Source organism: Odontomachus brunneus, unplaced genomic scaffold (genome assembly GCF_010583005.1).
Source record: "Odontomachus brunneus isolate Ranch 3 - 2012 unplaced genomic scaffold, Obru_v1 Obru_scaffold_003, whole genome shotgun sequence".
Taxonomy (NCBI): domain Eukaryota; kingdom Metazoa; phylum Arthropoda; class Insecta; order Hymenoptera; family Formicidae; genus Odontomachus; species Odontomachus brunneus.
Window position 1 is genome coordinate 1072397 of NW_022639453.1, and position 6091 is coordinate 1078487.

A 6091-nucleotide genomic window follows, 5' to 3' on the forward strand; every position below is an offset into this window, starting at 1 on the left:
GCCGTACCACCGCGTGCCGTCTCGCGTACCGCGTACAGTAGTAGGTGACTCTCCGGGAGAGAGAGAGAGAGAGAGAGTGCCGCGCTCCTTTCACTCGTCGCGTCCTTTCTGCCGAATGATCTAGAACGCGGATCGATATAATTGTGAATAACTCCACTTGTGGACGTCGTAGCGACTTGAAACCAACGCCATTGCACGGGGAAAATTACCGCTTCCAGTGAACGTGAAATCGTCCTTCTGTGTGATAAAGATCGAACAGCGTGATTACGTAAGTAAGAAAGACACTTTGTATTTGCGCCAAACAATCTGCGATCGAATTGTTGAGATTTCTTTTTTCGTATCGTGTGTTGTTACGGTGACGTGATTAATTAGCAGTCTCGTCAATTTTACGTTTTCGACGAGCATTCAAAGCGCAATTTAAATAATGAACACCGAATTGATAATAATGGAAACTTGCTATATTCATACTGAGAGACAAAAATATCTAAGAAATAGTAAATATTTATTTGTTGGGTACTAAACAGCATACGTTTACTTACGCACTAATCGAAAATATTTTTTAAATAATAAAATATATATTTCTTTAAAATCTCGATAAAATCTAACTTTTTCATGAAAGCACTTGTCCTATTTAAATAATAGAATTTAGATTTGAGTAAACAGTGTATTCACCAAAAATAAATACTTATTAATTCGTAGATATATTTTTCTCTCAGTGTAGTAGCAACGACATTAACTCTGCTTATTTCAATGACATATTCTTAGCTTACATTTGAGCTTTTGAGGCTTTTTTGCATGTATATTGAAAATTTAAATATTCGTATTTGAAGAGCAAAGCAGTAAGAATTTTCAGGATTAGATACACGGAGAAAATATTACAGTTCTTTTTCATATAAATTTTTTTCAATTGTGTCATATATGTTTTTAATAGACCAAGATTGCTAATAAAGTCTATCTTGTTAAGTAACATTGCAAATTTCTTAGACAGAAAGACAGCAAATATTTCAATAGCATCCTTCAGTTTTCAAATAGCACATGTGAAAAATGAAGGGATAATATATTACTGCATAATTTTAATCTACTCCTCGGTTACAAAATTCTATAATAATTTTTGCCATAAAATTCTCTCTACGCGCATGCGTTCGGGACTGATACTTTTACCCTGTGACGATGCGGGCGCAAAGTGTAGACATTCCCTCGTTTAGTTTTTGCTCTCTTATCCTCACCGCGTGACTTCTCCCGTATCCGCTCCGCGAATTCCGAGTGCGCATAGGTCGCGCAAACGACAGTGTAGTAAAATGTGGATCAATGGATTTTATTAACCGACGCACTTCTCGAATTGTGATTCCATCAAAGAATCGTCCGTTGATTTTATTTGAAACAAAGTTATAAAAATATCGATAAAATTTACTTCAATTTAATAATTGATTTGAGTAAATAATTTCTAATTTAATTAATTGATGATTAATGTAAGCCTGTTTAATTGAAAATATTTTAATTAACCACTGACTTCAAGAAATTTAATTAAAAATTATTCAATTAACGATTGATTTAAAGGAATTCAATTAAAAACTGTTGAATTGATTAAAATGAACGAAAGTAATTAAAGATTATTCGATTAACGATTGAACATAGTCAATGTAATTAAGGGTTATTTAATTGACAATTGATAAGCTATACACACACACACACACACACACACACACACACACACACACACACACACACATATATATAATATATATATATAAAAGCATGTATTCAGCTCGGTTGGTTATCATGAGCAATGTAAATAACTACGGTTAATTTCGATTGATTGGTCAATCGTCTTACCGTGCTTTTCGATTAAATTTGCTTATATTAATTGTCAATTAAATAATCCTTAATTACATTGATCAATCGTTACTATGTATCAATTACTATGTTCAATCATTAATCGAATAATCTTTAATTATTTTCGCTTGTTTTAATCGTTAATTCAGCAGTTTTTAAATTGAATTCCTTCAAATCAATTGTTAATGATGATGAATGATTTTAAATGAGATTTCTTGAAGTCAGTGGTTAATTAATATATTTTTAATTGAATAAGCTTATATTAATCGTCAATTAAATTCGATAATTAATTGAAAAAGTAATTAATTACTCGCAATTCTGGTATACACATGTGTATATATGTATAGCCATATATTATATATAGATATAAATAAAAATCAATAATTCCCTGAAAATTCTTTGGGCTGTGAATTCTCGTTCAACAAACATCATTTTGTGTTGCGATAATATTAATTTGCATGACTAATAAATAATATTATCAACTTTTACTTGATAATATTATTTATCAGTCATGCAAATTAATATTATCGCAGTATAAAATGATATTCGTCGAACAAGAATATATATATATATATATATATAACGAGAAATATTATCAAGATCGTAGAATTTTAGAAGTTTCTTCAGTGTTCGCAAGTTCTGAAATATCAGACTTGACCGTTTTATTCGTAGTGGCGTGTTAGCACTTGGCAGGCACTCTGTACGAATTGTGTTTTCGTATGTTGCAAAACGCAGCAGGCGTTTAATCCTAAATATTGAAACTCTTCGATTATTGAAAAACGCCGTTACGAGGATTCGGCGGCTTTTCCCCAAAATTTGTTCGCGAATCAACGGCTCGTTCCGAATAGCTCGCGAAAAGCTGATGCGGTGCCGCGAAAAAGCGGTGATCGGTATTTTTCGCGGCGAGCGAACGTACAGCGTTCGCTTTGAGATGGGCGAATGGAAAAATGATTTTTGACGCGTAGGCTCTTTGTCTTCGGTGCTGTTCGATTAAAATATTTCAAATAGACAGAGGCAATGTGTTTTTTGGCCGGGGCTAGAACTGCGCGTACAAACATCGCGCTACAGGCGACATCGCTCGAATACGCTACAGTTTCAATGGCCGCCCATTGAAACGGAATTTATAGTTTTTAGTGTGTGTGGTGATGGATAACTTTTCGAACCACAAAACACGGGCTTTTGAGCAATTTTCGCAAACGTGTCCAATGCAGGGAGTAGCAGTTTCAGAGCGGAGATCGCGTGTGTATATATAACTAACATCCTGTATATTCTCGACAAATGCAATTTCTTAACGTTCGTGGAAAACATTTTATATAAAATGTTAACGTGTTGCGTGCATCATGGGAAAGAATTCGCGGACACGCGTCATTTTTCGCGTCATTTACGCTCTTGTGAACACTTTTTTTTTTAATTTTGTGCTCTTGATTAAAATGCCAAACTTACTAGAATTCAAATTGTATTAAATTAATTAACGAGTAAATTTGATATTTATGATAGACCTCGTGATAGATTTGTGAATGATACTTTTGTGAGGGTGTAGAAGAGATTGAGGTAAACGCAACATACCGTTTTGCATAATAATCATAGCGATATTAATTAAAGAAAATTTGTAAAATTTATAAATAATGATGCTTCACATGGTACATGAGTTGTAATGACGATGTCTATCGTCGTGTGTGCTTGTATATTTAAACTAAATAAAAAAGTCCTCTACCATTTTGCAAATGACCACGTCGATTTTTAATTATTAATTAAAGAGGATTAGTGCATTATCGCGCAAAATCGTGTAACAATTTTTTTCAATTAATAATTAAAAATTTACGTGGTCATTTTCGTGGAAATTTTGGCCCCATATTAAACCTTAAATTCTATGACGCAGTAGGGGCAAAGTAGGTTTAATTTTAATGATGCAATTTACTCTTACTTTGATTCTGATGTCCGAAATTTCCTTTAACGTCAAAATAAACGTTGAATGGAATAATAAGACTGAAAGCAGGATCAAAATTTCGACTCGGGCAGTGGCTATTTTTCTGTTATACAGCCGCATTAATTGTGTATGTAAATAAAGAAATAACGTTTGCGAATCTGTCTAAAGATAGAGAAACAGCTTGTTTATCTATAGAGAATAATTCTCCGTTAATGGCGCGAATCAATCCTTTTTTTCCTCCCTCCGAAAAGAGAGAACACGTTTGCGATATCCTGGTGCAGATTATTCTATATCGGATCTGAAATAAAAATTACCGTCGATATTTCGGGACGTTATGTCGATGAGAAACTTTTTAGTTCGAAAGGACTCAAAGCGCCGCTATTCGATATTCCGCACAAAGGCCTATACGCGATACGAAACAACGCCATTAAAGTGATGGCGGCGAAACGAAATGAGAATAATCGAGCAGCTCTTTCCGCGCTTTCGTGTCCACTCGATCGGAATGTCGATGAAGAACTTTTGATTTAAAGGGCCGACGCTCTCGAATGGCCGCGTCGTTGGGTTCCTTGCGCGCGCGCGCGCAGATATCGTACGAATTTCTACGTCGCGAAAAATAATTTATGAGAGCCTTCTAAGAGGGTATTTCATTGAATGTGGTGACGTTGATAAAAGTAACACGTATGTCGAACGCAATTCTTATGTCAATATCCGATTTATATCGAGCGGAAATTTCGTAGAAATTTCGCAAGGATAACCTAAAGAGATTACGCAAAATCGTGATTCGCGCATTGACATTGATCTAATTACTTTACCAGCTATTGAAACGGGAAAAGGTCTTTTCCGTGTTAGAAATATCGACGCGGAAATGTGACGCGCGTAAGACATCTCCGAATTAATTAGCGGCGAATTAATTAGGAGAAGCGCCGTCAAAGATACGGCATGTAATAATACTTCATCATCTTCCCGATTACCGATAACCCGGTTTTATAACTATTTCTCTCCCTCTTTCTCTCTCATTCATTCATTGCACGGTGTTACATGTGCCGGCGATATAGCGAACTATTTTTCTATCCGTCTCTTTTTTCATCGCCCTTCTTCCTTCTCCTGAACGCGCAGCAAGTCGGCGAGTAGAAGAAAGGAACGAGAAAGAAATCGCTAGTCCTCTAGGGATATTCCCTCCTTACAAAGAGCGAGCGAGAGGAAGAGAGAGTTTCCTGCAATTTTTACGATCTAAACTGAGATCAAAAAGTCCGAAGTTTCCGCTCGGTCTCTGTCAAAGTTTCCGTTGAGATTTTCTTTGCGCGCTCGGCTTCGCCGGATTCATCTTCGTCGATATATTGACGCTAATTACTAATAGCGTAGTTAATCGACGTTAAATTCTTTGACTGATGAAAGAAGCTCGCCGGCGCGGTAGGGGAAACGAACGGAAGTTTCCAAGAGAGAAATTCTTGATTGAAATTTATAACTTGATTTATTAGGGGGCTTTAATATTGGTTAAGGAATTGCCGGCGGAAAGTTAGCACGCGCGCGCGTGCGTCGTTGCAGACGTTGTGCGAGCGCGAATATCACTCTCTCAATTTTATATAAATCGTCTCTCGTCGCTTATGCGCGCTATATAAACGGCGCTATCTCGTTGTCTTTCGGTGTGCGGTTTCGCAAAAGATAAATTAATAAATTAATCTAAATATTAAATCGCAATTACGTCGTCGCGACATCCGTTACGGTAATCATATTTGGATTCTTTGTCGCGTGCATGCTCAAACTCACACTTTAAATTTCTTAGGAGTGTGCGATTCGATTCTTGAGAAAATCGATTCTTTCTTACAGAAGTCGATGTTTCTCAATCGATTCCGACACGAATCAATTATTTCGACGGGCCATCTACAATAAGCTGTTAGTCGTAACAACACATAAGGCATAAGAAAATCCACCAATCAGAATTCTTCATTTTTATTCTGAAGGATTGCAATTGGTGGATTTTCTTATGTCTTATGTGTTATGCGTTATATGTTACGACTAATGGCTTATTGTAGAAAGCCCAGGAAAGCTGATGTTTGATTCGCTGATATATCCATTCATCGATTTTTTTCTATTTAATACAAAAGTTTGGCACAATACTCGGTTATTACACGCTTTTCCAAATGAAGTCGGCAGCGTTCTTGGTTGTCACAATTGAAACAATGCCATGGTAATCGGTTATGTCAGGAACTGAAATGACGATACACAATGTAAGTGTATTAATACTTTATTATATTATATATATATATATATATATATATATATATATATATATATATATATATATATATATATATATATATATATATATAT